We start from the raw sequence: 14008 nt of genomic DNA on the forward strand, positions 1-14008 counted from the left end.
TTGAATTTTGTCAAATGCTTTTTCGGCATCTATTGAGACTATCATTTTGTTTTTCTCTTTCATCCTGTTAATGTGGTGAATTACACTGACTTTTCAATGTTAACCTAATTTTCCCTGGTCATGGTATCTTATCTTCTATATTGCAAGTTTCAATTTGCCACTATTTCATTCAAACTTCAAAAGTCTATATTCATGAGACATATTGGTTTGTAATTTTCTTGTAAACTGTCCTTGTTAAGTTTTGGTATCAGGATTATGTTGGCCTTATAAAATGAATTTGGAAGTGTTCCTTCTTGCTCTATTTTGTGAAATAGTGTAGGACTGGTATTTTAACTTCTTTAAAATTTACTGGTGAAGCCATCTGGGCCTGGAGTTTTATTTGTGGAAGGTTTTTCATTACAAATTCAATTTCTTTCATAGGTTTTTGGACAATTAGATTTTCTTTTCCTTCTTGTGTCAATTTTTTTGTAATTTTTTCAGGAATTTGTCCATTTCACTTAAGTTAAATTTTTTGGCATAAAGTTGTTGAAATTATCCCTTTAATATCTGTGTAATTACATTAAAATGAAAACGTATGCACAGAAAAATAAAGTAGATGACAGAAAAGGAATCAGGGGAAAATAAGCACATAACATGGCAGAAAAAGGACGTGTGTGGTAAGAGTAAACAGTCTAGTGACAGAAAGAGGGAATTATAGTTCAGTGTGGCAAATGCCATGAGAGGCACACAGAGAGCACACAGGAAGGATACCCAGTCCAATCTGGGAGTCAGATCATGATGTCCAAATGATAAAAGTTTGTCCAACTCTAGGTAAATTAATGTAACCAAATCTATGGACACTTAAAAAGCTGAGACTTAGATCCCAAATATAATTACTTCACATTGGTTATCCACCTGTGAGGGTCTGTAGTAAACTGGCCCTTTTTCACTGGCATCTTTAATTAAAACACAATTTTGATTTTGTAAAAATGATATATTCATTATACAAAATTCAAACAAGATAGAAAAGGTCAAAAGATTAAAAATCAGTTGCATTTTGGCTGACATCCTTCCTGATCTTTTTATATTTACATTCACATATATACACATGCATACTCATGTTTGGATGAAGAACTGTTCGTGCTAAACTGTACTCTGCTTTTTAGGGGGAAAAAGAAACCTATATGCTGTGGACATATTTTTGTGTAAATAAGTGATTTACATCATTGTTTTTAATGGCTCAAGGGTATTTCATTGTATGTAGGTACCATAACATATTTTAGTGTCCTAGTGATGGTACTTACATTGTTTCCATAAGCACCTATTATAAAAAGGGGGTGAGGAACATCCTCGTAAATCTGTTTTCTTTTTATTTTCTTTAGAGCGCATGACTAGAAAATGAGTTTGCTGGGGCCAAGCCTAATTATTTTGTTAAATTTTGGTAATTAACAGTGTACCAATTTCAAGTTCACACCAGTAAGGCATGAGAGTAATTGTATCCCCACCTCACTATCTACACTGATAGACAAAAAGGATGTTTGCAAGTTGAACATCTTTTCATTTGTTAATTAGATGTCTGTTTTTCTTGGTTTAAGAATGTCCTATTGATATCCTTTGCCAATTTTATTTATTGTGTTAAGTTTTAAAATTGATATTCTATGAGCCTTTTGTGTATTAGGAATACTTTTCCTTCTTTTTCCACATGATACAAATTTATATTCCATTAGTTATTACTTGTGTGTAGATAACAATCTTTATGTGGTTAATTTTTATCGATTTTTTTTTATGGTTTCTGGTTATTGCTTCATACTTAGAAAAGGCCTTTCTCACCTCAAGATTATAGTCACCTCGATTTTCTTGTAATATTTTTATGGTTTCATTCTTTACATTGAAATTCTTGTCATCTGGTATTAAACAAATGAAACAGATGTAAAGCCGGTCCCCAGTGTTTAGTAATTCCTCAGATAATCTTTTTCCCACTGACCAATGATTTGTAACGTATTGATACCACTGAGACCAGTGGGCCCTGAACTCGAGCTAACACGTTTTGGGATTTGGAGCGGGCGGTGCGGGGAGGGACTCGCGCCTGGGCCTCTTTCCTGACCTGGCCGTTTCCGCCTGGCAAGCTGCGCCGGCTCCCCACTCGTGGGCCGAGGCCCCACGGCCGACGCGGTAGTCAGGAGACTTCGAGACTCATTCCGTCTGCACGGTCGGGCACGAAGGCAGGCGGGGGTGGCGGCAGGACCACTATCAGAGCCCTCAGAGAAGAAAAAGTGTCGGAAGAGCCAGCAGAGCGCAGGAGAAGCGCGAAACTGGGGGAAACCGCCGAGACGTTGCGTGGGGAGGAGGCGAGGGAGAGCGGCTTCCCGCTCAACTGCGCGCGTCACTCTGGCTCCCTGAGGCAAGTGCCTGGCCCCGGACTGTGCGTTCCCTTCGGCTCTAGGGATCTCCGCGGCCCCCAGAGGCCTCTCGGAGCGCCGCCCTGGCCCCGCCGTTCCCGCCGTCCTTGGCCGCTAACCCAAGCTCGACTCACTCGCCGCCTTCCTCTAACTGCCTCTGGCCGCGGCCGGCGTCCGCGGCGTCGGTGACGTTGGCGTGGGGGCGGGACTTCCTGCTTCGCGCGCCCTTAGGTCTCGGGACTCAGCCCGCACCGCGGGGTTTGAAGGGTGGCGGGCGGTGGACTGGCGGTGGCTTCCCAGTCGGACTTCGGCTCCGGCCCCAAACCCCAGAGAAAGCCAGTCCACCGAGGAGGAGCGGGGTTTTTCTCCATTGCCGCCGCCGCCCTTTCCGCCTTCGGAGCTCTCTCGGGATACCCCACATTTCCAGGGGTCGGGAGCCCGAGGGGCGCGCTCGGCCCTCCGGCTCCTGCTCTTCAGCCTGCGCCGCGAGCGGCCGCGGAGACCTCGCCAGGCGTGACGGGCTGGGCCTGCACCCCGCGTGCGGCACCGTCTCCCGTGGGCCCAGTGCCCCGGCGGGAAGAGTGCCGTAGGCGTCCGTGGCTGGAGCAGTGGAGGTGTCCACCTGGCGAGTGCGGCCGGAACACCGGTCACTGATAAGTTTTCTGTGCGCACGTTGCAAGGTCCGAGTGTGAGTCTGGTGCGTAACGCTGTCTTGTCCGTGGTTTGGAATGCTCATGGCTTTTTTCTTCACAACTTGCCCTTGAATTCTTCTTTTGTTATTTTTCCCGTAAAGCAAGTGGAGCGGGTGTTAGAAAAGTAGGCTGGGAGAATGTTCTGTAGCCGATTAAATGCACGTGAAACTCTTTATGGGGCTTTTTGATGAACTCCAGAGTGGTGCTTGGGTAGCCTCAGTTTAAAAGCTGGCTAAACGTGTTGGTACCTCCAGTTTCATTTGTGAAAAAAAATAAGCTGCCATTTTCGTTGACCCTGAAGACAATTCTAACAGTGATGTTGGCTGTCATTACAAAGATAACGTTAGAATATGTGAGTGCATGCTGGGCTCTAATGGACATTTTGATGTATCCTTAGTGTCCAACTTTGGTCAAAAAAATGGGTACTTAGCTCTTAAAAATGCCCATTGTCAAGTATTTTAAAAGCCTTTGGTCACATTAGTTGTAACGATGAAACTATATTCAGTAAAATCTCGAAGATGTCTAGGATAACAAGAAACTTGTCCTTAGTTTCTCATATCAGTAGTATACAGTTCATAATGTGTTCAGACTATGAGCATAAAATACTTGAGTAGATCTAAAACTGAGTGGGTTGTTAAAGCACTGCTTTTGTTACCAAGCAACATCTCTGTAAACAAGTCTAATATTCAACTAGAATATAATTAAATGTATCTGTGCTACAATTATCCGGATTCAGAGTTCTCTAAATTCATAGTTTAGCCTGTAGGTGGTTACAGTTCATACCTTTTGTACTGAGCTGTGATTTCAAACGCATTTTGTTTAGAATTATTAGAATGCTTTACATTTCAGAGTCATATAGGACTCTACAGAGAATTAAAAATGGATTTGAGGTACCCTTTGGTTTTTGGGGACATAGTATGTCAGGTGTTCCCCTTCCTTTGAGTATTTTCTAACCAGGTGAAGTGTGGTTATATTTAGGAATTTTATCAACTAGTAGGGTAATACCAATTTAGGGTAACATAGAGCATTGAGAGAACTTATTGCTCACAGGTGGTTTTTAAACCTTGGTTTAGCCAGTAATCTCACTCTTGCTCCACTCATTGAACCCTTAATGATATAATTTGTATGGCAAGTAAAGGCATACCTTGGAGATATTGTGGGTTTGGTTCCAGACCACTACAGTAAAGCGAGTCACATGAATTTTTTGTTTTTGCTTTCCAGTGCATATAAAAGTTATGTTTATGCTATACTGTAGTCTCTTAAGTGTGCAATGTGCATTGTGTCTAAAAAATGTACATACCTTAATTAAAAAAATACTGTATTGCTAAAAAGTGCTAACCATCATTTGACAATGCAGGGTTGCAACAAACCTACAATATGTAAAAAAATGCAGTGTCTGAAGTGCAATAAAGTGAAGCACAATAAAATGAGTTATGCTGGTAGTTAGTTTTTTTTTTTTTTTGGTAGTTAGTTTTTAGACCACTTTTTTGTGATATTTTGAATACAGTAACCTTTCAAGTATGTAAGAAAGTAGGTGAGAACATTTGAGACACCGTGAGACTGAATGACTTCTTTGAAATCAAACTATTAGTAATGGGAATTGGAACTTGACGTTTTATATTCTTTACATCATGCCCTGACTGTATTTTAAAAATCCGTAGATTTCGTTTTAGTCCTTTCCCTCTTTTTCCTGCATGCTGATGTTGAAGTAATGAAATATTCAAGAATGGGAAAGACAAGCAAAGAAGAAAAATCAAGAATGATTCATGCACGTTGTGTGATAAAATCCTTAGTAATCAGAAGTCAGCATTTTGTCATGGGAAGTTCTAATTCAAGAAGCTTAGAAGAATGAAATCTTAACAGATTAGTGAATGGTCAGAATTTTTTTTGTGTATGTGTGTTTTCTAGGTACTCTCTCTGCCTAAAGAAAATGAGTTTTATTTTAACTTTGTCATACATAATGTATTAGGTTCAGCAAGTAATTTTCTCAAGTTGTCTAATCTGTGTGTACTTTTAGGGAATGTTTATATGTATCTGTGTAAAAATTTTCCAGAAGTACTCTTTCCTGCTGACTGAAGTTCACATTTCTTAATCTGAACTCTTCAAAATCTCATCACACTCTGCCTTTTCAAGTTTATGTTCTTTATAGAAAAGCTATACTCTGACCAGACTGGTTTCTTCACCATCCTCTAAACCTACTATGTGCTTTTTGCTTTCCTTACCAGTCTTCATGTCACTGCCTGATTTCTTTCCTTCTTTCCTAAAATCTGAATTGTACCCTTTCTATAAAGTTCAACTCTGCAGGGGAGGAAAAATTCTCTACCCTGTTAGGGTCTGTGGCTGGGCCTAAGAATTAAATTGATAGAGATTAACAGGAGAAAAGCATACAAGTTTCAAAATTTTTTTACATGTACATGGAGAATGAAGACCAGAGCAGAAAGCTTTTACAGGTCTTCCTCGACTTACAGTGGGGTTACCTCCCCTATCATAAGTTGATGGGTTTAATATACCTAACCTACCCAACCTACTCAACATCATAGCTTAGTCTAGCCTACCTTAAACATGCTCAGAGCACCTATATCAGCCTACAGTTGGGCAAAATCATCTACCATACAGCCTATTTTATAATAAAGTGTTGATTATCTCATGTAACTTATTGAATACTGTACTGAAAGTGAAAAACAGAATGGTTGTATGGGTCCAGAATAGTTGTAAGTGTATCGGTTGTTTACCCTCTTGATTGCTGGGAGCTGCAGCTCGCTGCTCCTGCTGCCACCCAGAATCATGAGAGAGTATTGTACTGCATATCGCTAGGCTGGGAAAAGATCAAAATTAAAAATTTGAAGTATGGTTTCTACTGAATGTGAATTGTTTTCACACTATTGTGAAGTCGAAAAAGTCCTAAGTTGGAGACAGTCTATATCTTTCAGACAAAGAACAAGTTTGTGAAACATTGACAAGACAGAGTTTTGGGCTAGGAGGAGTAAATTGTGGAGAAATGACTAGGAAGATAAGGGTTAGTTTAACAAGTTTGTACACATTTCTCGGCTTTGATTCCCCGTCTCTGGCGATAAGAATGTCTTTCGTCCTCCTGGTACAGGGATGGCACCTTTCACATGGGAGTTTTATCTCCTGCTTTCTGGAAGAAAAAGGAGGGTCAGAGTGCTCCTCTTGTATCTACTGTTTCTCAAGTGCCTTTAACTCCATCAGTATACCAAAGCGGCAGATTTGGGGGTAACGTGTCCTAAACTCCACCTCTGAAATCCTGTAGAGTGTATTTGTCAGTCCTACCATTTGATACTTTATATTGTATTGTTTTATCATTTCTACGTATGTCTTATCTTCCTAACTAGATTGTAAGCTCTTCAGGCACAGGACATCAGATCTCAGTGAGCTGTATCTTTAATCTCTTCCAAATAGAAGTTGCTGAATGAATGTTTATTAGAGATAAGGAATGTATATTTCTACTTTTTTCGTTCCTCCCATAGTGTAGTGCAACTAAAAGAAAATCTTTTGAGAGTAACTGAGGGAGGAAGGGCAACTGTCAACCATAAGAAAGGGGATTAAAGAGATGGGATTCACTGGAATTAGAGGTAAAGTTTCTGTTCCTAGAAAGTGGTGAATAGTTGAGAATTTCCCGTGACCACATCAGCAATAAGGACTCCCTCAGGAATGCTAGCACTGTTACCTAGTGGGCTTGAGAGTTTGGTCAGTTTCCTGGTTCTTCCTTAGTAGAATCTGGGTTTAAAAAAAATACTTCCCCCACTCTTTCCTTTCTTTCCTCCTCCCTGTCTCCTTCCATTCCTCTCTTCCTATTTCCCCATTTTGCCCTTTTCCATTTTACTTTTTACCTAGTAAAGACTTAATTTATGAAATTATATCAGTACTTTTATTTGGCCCTCATAAATTAGCAATTCTCTTAAGTTTTATATTTTTCTGTCAGGAGTGCCTCTCTGGGTCATGGAAGGATCACAGACTCTGTAGTCTAGCACTATTTTTTTTTTTTTTTAAGTTTGAGATATAATCCAGGAAGAAAGAAATTAAAGTCATGAAGTGTCCAGTTATTTGTTTTCTGTATATTGTAACTTCAAATCACTTTTGGGTTAAAATTCATGGAGTTAGAAGGAACCTAAACCGAACCATTCTCTTCTGGAAAGTGCTTATCACTCTCAAAATATGTCCTTAAATAAATTCTAGGTAATTTTTATAGTCTTGTTGTAAATACTGTATCTGATGCTTATGACAAACAGTTACTTCAGTTAAAGGTATAAAAAAGTTGAGTCTCAGAGTACATTTATAAATCTTGGTTCGATTCAGTAGTTTCTTAGTGAGCTGGCAGTCTCAGCTTCTGAGTTGTTGCGCAGTATAGCATAGCAACCATTGGCAACAGTAACATTGGACTCCAGGGATTTTCCCAATGAAGTTGCAGCGTGTATCTCTAGTGTTCACATTCAGTCTGTCTTTCTCAACTGAATCACATTAAGGCAGACATTTGAGGTATTGTTAAACTGAAATTGCGTATGATATAATTAAGTATATATTTTTTGAGTACTGACAAATTATAACTTTCATGTTTTCCTCCTAGAGATGCATGATAAATATATATTGAATTATGGTGTGTGAAGGACATGTGAAAAGACTGGTTCAATTAAAGATTAGTCTATTCTGGATAGAAAAACTGTTAAGTAATAATTAACATCAGAGTTCTCCACAACTGATACAGCCAGCCAGAGCTGGAGTGGATAAAGTTGAAATGGTTCTTCTCTAGGTAACATTTTTATATTACTTCCGGACGTTCATAGAGAGCATAGATTAGTAAGCATGAATTAATAGGCACCATGATTTTGTGGGAAGAGAATTATGACTCAGGTGACCATGGCTTGACTAAGTTAGTCACTTAACCTTTCTTGGCCTATTTTCCCATTTCAAAAAATAAATTCCTGAAGATTTCTTTGAGAAACTGTATCCTTCCAATTTAAAGCAAATTTTATTTCTTCTATTCATTTGTTTAGTCAATGTTTGAGTGCCCTTTATGTGTCTTGCACTGTGCTAGGTACTAGATTGTGAATAAGACATAGTGCCAAGTCTCAAGCAGCGTGTTTGGTAGGAGAAATGGATTAAGTCATTATTTGTAATATAACCTGGGAAGTGCTATAAAAATAAATAAGGGTGTGTTCTGGGGGCATGTAGGGAGGACATCTGACTTAGAACTGCAGACATGATACATTATGACTGAGGAATGCCTCATTAGAATTAGGTAAGGGTGATTTGAGAGTGTACAGAGAAGTATTCAACCTGGCCTGGAGGGAGTTAATCCGTCAAGGAAAACTGGGGAGTTTCTCTGAATTGGAGAGACAGAGTCAGAAGTCGTCAGCCGTAGTGGTAGTTAAGACCCTGGGTGTAGACAAGAGCTGGTGAACATCAGCATGTAATAAGGAGGGGGAGAAATAGAATAGGGAGGAAAACCAGAGAAGGGTAGAGTTTTGGAAGCCAAGGGAGGAATGAATGTCACATTTAGTATACTGATTAAATGAAAGTTGCTACTCAAGAAACATTGTGTAGCACTATAAATGTAAACCCATCTTTGCAAAGATGCTTTCTACAAAGATCTGAACTTGCGAATGGGGATGGCTTAAGTCTTTGGTTAGCATCATAACATAGAGGAAAAAGTATATGTTTTGGAGCCTGAATCCTGAGATTGAAGATTAAAATCTTGGCTCAACCACTTTACTAGCTGCTTGGCTTTTTGGAAAAATTACTTAATTTTAGGGTCCTCAATGTCTTCATATGTAAAATGATACTTTTTTTTTTCCCACATGAGTCATATGGATAAAAAGATACATGTTGTAATGCCTGACTCAATTATAGTGGGCACTTGTTAAATGTTAATTTTTATCCATTCCACTGTTAGACTCTTCTAAACACCTTTCTTTTTTGCCTCTTCTCCCCACCCCTGTACCCCTCATCATAATCTTTTATCCTTCAAGATCCACCAGAATTCCTGCCTTTTCCTTGATGCCTTTCTATACAGATGATAATTCCAAATTTTCTATAATGAAATGAACATATTCTTGTATCCCTCAGAACTTTCATATCCTTTTATTTTTAACCTTAAGGAAATTTTATTGACTCATGTATAAGAAGTCTGCAGATAGGTGGTTCTAGGATTATCAATCAGTGGCTCAGTGACATCATTAAGAACCTGGATTCTTTCTGTTTGCTTGGCTATTTGAGCTTAGGCTTGATTACAGCAGTCCAATCATCACATTTTCTAAAGTTCAGAAGAGAGAACTTCTCTACCCAATTGTGAGCATACAATTCAGTGATCTTTAGTACATTTATAGAGTTATACAGTCATCATCACAAGACAGTTTCAGAACATTTTCATTAAACCTCCCCAGTTTCTCCCAAGCATGTTTGCAGTCAGTCCACCTCCCAACCTAGTCCCAGCAAACCATTTAGCTGCTTTCTGTCTCTATACATTTGTCTTTTCTGGACATTTCATATAAATGGAATAAAAAATATGTATACTAGTCTTTTGCATCTGGCTTCTTTCAGTTAATATTTTTGAGGTTCATCTGTGTAGCATGTGTCAGTATTTTGTTCTTTTTTATTGCTGAATAGTATTCTCTTGTATAGATACGTCGCATTTTATTTATCCATTTATCAGTTGATGGACATTTTGGATTGTTTCCACTTTTTGGCTATTATGAATAATGCTGCCATGAAGATTTGCATAAGTGTTTGTGTGAACATATAGTTTCATTTCTCTTGGGTAGATTCCTTGGAGTGGAATTGCTGAGTCGTATGGTAAGTTGTAGGGTATATTTGGTCTTTGTCCCTGATTGCTGACACAGAGCTTCTAAAACCCTTGGAATTTCCTGAGTGATAAGGAATATCTTTTGTTATTCATAATGAGCCCCTTTTGATCACACCTAAGTTTATGCTAATGTGGTGATTTAGAAGGGATCCCTAGATCACCTCAGAAGGGACAGGTCACCAGAAAGACCAAGTAATGAGATGGTTGGAATTTTCAACCTTACCCACTAACCTCTGGGAAGAGGGAATGGAGACTACTATAAAAACTCTTGAACAGTGCAATTCCAAGAGCTTCTGAATTGATGAATACCGGTGTTGAAAGAGTGGCATTCCCAGAGGGTAGAAGCTCTGTGTCTCTTTCCCCATACCTTGCACCATGCAACCCTTGCATTAGGCTGCTCCTGAGTTGTATCCTTTATAACAAAGCAGTAATAGTAAGGTGTTTTGAGTTCTGTGAGCCGTTTTAGCAAATTATAAAACCTGAGGAGAGGGTCGTGGAACCCCTGACTTACAGCTGGTTGGTCAGAAGTGTAGGTGGCAACCTGGGACTTGTGACTGGTGTCTGAAATGGGAGCAGTCTTGTGAAACTGAGCCCTTAAACTGTGGGGTCTGCAATACTTCTGGGTAGTGTCAGAACTGAATTAAATTGAATGACTACTGGGGACTTCCCTGGTGGTCCAGTGGGTAAGACTCCGTGCTCCCAGTGCAGGGGGCCTGGGTTCGATCCCTGGTCGGGGAACTAGATCCCACATGCATGCCGCAACCAAGAAGTCCGCGTGCCGCAACGAAGATCCCATGTGCCGCAACTAAGACGCAGTGCAGCCAAACTAAATAAATATTAAAAAAAAAAAAAAAAAATGTAGGACACTCAAGTTGGTGTATGGAGGAGAGTTGGAGAATTAGTTGATGTGAGGAAAACTCTACAGAAGTGTTCTAACAACAGTTCAGAATTAGTTTTTAATCTTTTAAGAAACTGCCAAATTGTTTTCAAAAGTGACCAATTACATTCCAGTCAAAAATGTACAAGGGTTCCAGTTTCTCCACAGTCTCATCAGCACTTGGTATCATCTGCCTTTTTGATTATAGCCCTTCCATTGGGTGAGTAGTAGAGCCTTGTGATTTTAATTTACATTTCCCTAAATACAAATGATGTTGAGTTTTTCATGTGCTTATTAGCCATTTATTAAGTCTTCTTTGGTGGAACATCTATTCAAGTCGTTTGCTCATTTTTTTAGCTGTTTTTTTTTTTTCCTTATTGGGTTGTAAAAGTTTTTTATATATTCCTGACAAAGATCTTTTATCAGATTTACAAAGATTTTCTGCCAGTTTGTGGCTTGTTTTTTTTTTATTCTTAATGGTGTCCTTGAAGTGCAAAGTTTTCAATGAAGTTTATCATTTTTTAGTTTTATGGCTTATACTTTTGATTTTGTGTTTCAGAACTTTTTGCCTAATTCAAGGTCACAAAGATTTCTCCTGGTTTTTTTTTTTTTTTTTTTAGCTCCTTCATTTAGATTTAGGATCCATATTGAAATAAATTTTGTGTATGGTATAAGATAAGGTCTAAATTCTTTTTTATTTTCATGCCACGTGGATGCCAACTTGTCCTAACACTATTTGTTAAAACGGCTATTCTTTTCCACCTTGGATTGTATTGGTACCTTGGTAAAAAATCAGTTGCTTATAATGAGTTTATTTCTAGTCTTAATTATGTTCTATGTATACTCCTGTACTTAACTCCAGTACCACACTGTCTAGATTCCTGTAGTGTTATATACTGAGTTTCAAAATGGGTAGTGTAAATCCCCTGACTCTTTCAAAAGTGATTCTAGATCCTTTCTATTTACATATGAAATTTAGGATCAGCTTGTCAATTTCTACAAAAAAAATTAGCTGGGATTTGATAGAATTTGCATTGAATCTATAGATCAACGTGGGAAGAATTGGTAACTTAAAATTGGGTCTTCCAATTCATGAACATGTAATGCCTCCCAATTATTTAGATCTTAATTTCTCTCAACGCTGTTTTAAAATTTTCTATATATAAGTCTTGTACTTATATTAAATTTATTCCTAAGAATTTGATAGTTTTTTGATTCTAATGAGAATGGAGTTTTCGTAGTTTGATTTTTAGGTTGTTCATTGTTAGTACATAAAAATACAATCAACTTTTATATATTGTTTCTACATAGGTGATCATGTCTGTGAATAAAACATTTCTACTTTTTTTCCAATCTGAATGTTACTACATTTTGTCATTTGTTTTTGCCTTATTGTATGGGCTAGACTCTCCAGTGAGAGGATGAATAGAAGTGTTGAGAGTGTTCCTGGTCTTGGGGGAAAGGTACGCAGATTTTCACTATTAAGTGTGATGTTACCTGTACATTTTCTGTAGATTTCTCTTTATTAGGTTGAGGAAGTTTCCTTCTGTTCATAATTTGTTGAGAGTTTTTAGGCATGAATGGGTGTTGGATTTTGTCAGATTTTCCTCTGCACCCAATGAGATGATCATATGGTTTTTATCCTTTATTCTGTTAATATGGTATATTACATTAATTGACTTTCAGAGCTTAAGCCCATATTCCCAGGATCAATTTCATTTACTCATGCTATATAATCTTTTATATATTGCTGAGGTTAGTTTTCCTAAATTTTGTTAAGAAATTCTGTGTCTATGTTCATGAGGGATTTTAGTCTGTTGGTTTCATTTCTCATGATGCCTTTGTCTAGCTTTGGTATCAGGGCAACATTGGCCTCATAGAAGGAGTTGCATGGCGTTTCCCCTTTTGTTTTTTTTGAAGTAGTTTCCAAAGGATTGCTATTACTTCTCTAATTATTTGATGACATTTATTAGTGAAACTGTGGGAACCTGGGCTTTTCTTTGTAGCAAGGTTTTAAATCACGAATTTGGTTTCCTCACTTGTTATATTTCTATTCAGATTTTCTTTATTTTATTTTATTTTTTGATACTTTTGTTTCCAGGAATTAGTCCAGTTCATATAAATTGCCTAAGTTGTTGTTGATATAAAGTTCATATTTTTTAAAAGTCCTTTAAATTACTGTAAGGTTGGTAATGATGTTCCCTCTTTCATTCTTTATTTTGGCAGTTTATATCTTTTCTGTTATTTTCTTGGTGAATCTAGCTGTTTGTCAACTTTGCTTATCTTTTCAAAGAATCAACCTTTCATTGATTTTTTTTTCCTGTTTCATTGATTTCCACTCTGATATTTTTTTTTTCTTTCTTCTCCTTGCTTTGGGCTTAGTGTGCTCTTTTTTCCCTCCTAGTTTTCTAAGGTGGAAACCTAGACTATTGAAACCTTTCTTCTTTCCTGATATGTGTTTAAAGCTGTAAATTTCCCTCTAGGCACTGCTTTAACTGCATTTTGTACATTTTGATATGCTGTTTTTTTGTTTTACTTCAATTCAAAATATATTTTGAAAATTTTTCTTGTAATTTCTTTGATCCATGGGTATTTAGAAGTGTGTTGTTGAATTTACCAATATTTGTGAGTGTTCCCAGATATCTTTCTATTGTGGATCTCTAAATCCATCATGATCAGATAACTTACTTTAATGATTTCATTTTTTTAAATTTATTGAGACTTATGGCCCAACATATAGTATATGATGGCGTATGTTCCATGTGTGTTTGAAAAGAATGTGAATTCTGCAGTCTTTGGGTAGAGTGTTCTATCATTTATCTTAATTGTGCCATTCTAATTCCTCTGTTGATTTCTTTTACTATATTATGTTATTTTCATTGTGGTTGCTTTAGGGATTATAATATGTGTTTTAACCTATTACAGTCTTCTTCAGAATAGTACTAAATTAATTCTGGTAAATTATAGAAACTTTGCTCCAGTATAGGTCTTTTTATCTCTTCCTTTTTTTTTTTTTTGGCCCGCACCATGGCGTGTGGAACTTTCCCAACCAGGGGCTGAACCCACGCCCCCCGCAGTGGAAGCATAGAATGTTAACCACTGGACCACCAGGGAAGTCCTTCCTCTTCCTTTTTTGTGCATGCATATTAAAACCCCAACAACACAGTATTTTAATTAATACTTTATATAATCTTATTTGTTTAAAAGAAATGAAATGAGAGCGATTATATTTTTAGAGGTT

General features: G+C 37.8%; 1 protein-coding gene across 1 annotated transcript in view; it reads left to right on the top strand.

Annotated features, from left to right (window-relative positions):
* Positions 1 to 2624: 2624 nt before the first annotated feature.
* The window catches only part of CEP83 (centrosomal protein 83), a 117367-nt gene continuing 105983 nt past the window's right edge, over positions 2625 to 14008 (top strand). The window contains exon 1 of the mRNA XM_061204249.1: positions 2625 to 3075. The gene's annotated coding sequence lies outside the window, so the exon portion shown is untranslated. The remainder of the gene's footprint in view (positions 3076 to 14008) is intronic.

The sequence above is a fragment of the Eubalaena glacialis genome, chromosome 11, assembly GCF_028564815.1.
Source record: "Eubalaena glacialis isolate mEubGla1 chromosome 11, mEubGla1.1.hap2.+ XY, whole genome shotgun sequence".
In the NCBI taxonomy this organism is placed as follows: domain Eukaryota; kingdom Metazoa; phylum Chordata; class Mammalia; order Artiodactyla; family Balaenidae; genus Eubalaena; species Eubalaena glacialis.